General features: G+C 47.8%; 1 pseudogene; it reads left to right on the top strand.

Moving 5' to 3' along the window:
* Window positions 1-346: 346 nt before the first annotated feature.
* LOC110197844 (eukaryotic translation initiation factor 3 subunit F pseudogene) lies at window positions 347-1,400 on the top strand (annotated as a pseudogene).
* The last annotated feature ends 389 nt before the right edge of the window (window positions 1,401-1,789 follow it).

Genomic DNA, 1,789 nt, shown 5'->3' with positions numbered 1-1,789 from the left:
TGTGCACAATCCATGTACCAATGGTGAATGGTATCATCTTTTTATTTATTTATTTATTTTTATTTTTAGGCAATTGGGGTTAAGTGACTTGCCCAGGGTCACACAGCTAGGAAGTGTCAAGTGTTCGGTTTGAGGCCGGATTTGAACTCAGGTCCTCCTAACTTCAGGACCGGTGCTCTACCCACTGTGCCACCTAGCTGCCCCCAAATCATCTTTGCATAAGTTTTTTGTACATTTTTATGTGTTCTGACCAAAGGGTAGGATCCCCACCTGTTGTGGTAAACAGACCAGCTTTAGGTTGGGTGAAACAGATAATTTTTAGGGGACTTTTTCTAGCCCTTTCATCATGCCAGGAGGTGAGCAGTGTGGTCCTTTAAAAAGGATGGCCAGGTTCCTCCCCAAGTTCGATGCCGACCCCAGCATCTGCCGCAGATCCCATTCCAGCCTCGCCCCAGTACCTGCCTCAGCCCAGCATCTGGTCACCCTCACCTCCATCATGGAAAGCTACGAGCATTGGAACAAGGGCGCGGGCTGTGTCATCGGCACTCTGCTGGGAACAACTGACACTCAGTAGAAGTCACCAACTGCCTTTCAGCGCCACATCATGAGTCTGAGGATGAGGTTGCTATGGACGTGGAATTTGCTAAGAATATGTATGAACTACACAAGAAAGTCTCTCCAAGCAAGCTTATTCTGGGCTGGTATGCCACAGATCATGACATCACCAGACACTCAGTGCTGATTCATGAGTACTACAGCCGGGAGTCCCATAGCCCCTATTCATTTTACTGTGGATACCAGTCTCCAGAATGGATGAATGAGCATCAAAGCTCATGTCAGTGCTTCCGTGGGTGTTCCTGGAAAAACGATGGGAGTGATGTGCACTCCACTGACAGTGAAATATGTCTACTATGATACTGAATGAATTGGAATTGACCTGATCACGAAAGCATGTTTCAGCCCCAACCGTGTGATTGGCCTTACCAGTAATCTGCAACAAGTTGGTGGGGCATCAGCCCGGATACAGGGTGCTCTCAGCACAGTGTTGTAGTACACTAAGGATGTGCTATCTGGAAAGGTGTCTGCTGACAACACCGTGGGCTGCTTCCTGATGGGCCTGGTTAACCAAGTTCCCAAGATCGCCCCTGAGGACTTCCAGAGCATGCTGAACAGCAACATCAATGACCTGTTGATGGTGATTTACCTTGCCAACCTAACCCAGTCACAGATTGCTCTCAATGAGAAACTTGTGAGCCTGTGAGGAAACCAGTAAGCAGCAGCCACAGCTAGCCACTCCACCAGATGTGGGTCCTCCCTCGGAGTATCATCTTTAAGTTGCCTGTTTCTGTAGATGAGCTGTCTATAACTCCAAATAAACTGCAGACATCCCTTTTCAAAAAAATAAAATAAAAAGGCTGCCCAGGCAGTTGAAGGCTGCCAAATCCCACGGCTGCTTCAGTCCAGTGAGAAGATGTCCCTATTCTCTGAGCCAGGATTGTGACTACAGCTCCCTACTGCTTCGTCACTCGTCTCTCGCTACAAGCAGGTCAAAGTGATTAAATCAGTGTGTGTCGTGTCTGTTGAGCAGCACACAAATTTGATTTCAGTGAGGCAGAGTTGCTCAAAGTTGTTGGTCTCTCTCTTCCAGAGTCATCCAAGTCCAGGGACAAGACAAAAGTCAAGATAATTAGTGATGGCTCTGATGCGGTGGATGACCTTGGTGTCTTCAGTGTCTAACCAAGCTCTTAAGTGCTCCACAGAGACGACTTCAGCTGCTTTTGTGGCTGTT

Source organism: Phascolarctos cinereus, unplaced genomic scaffold (genome assembly GCF_003287225.1).
Source record: "Phascolarctos cinereus isolate Bilbo 61053 unplaced genomic scaffold, phaCin_HiC Scaffold_726;HRSCAF=1367, whole genome shotgun sequence".
Classification (NCBI taxonomy): Eukaryota; Metazoa; Chordata; class Mammalia; order Diprotodontia; family Phascolarctidae; genus Phascolarctos; species Phascolarctos cinereus.
This window is presented reverse-complemented; position numbering and strand designations above follow the sequence as displayed.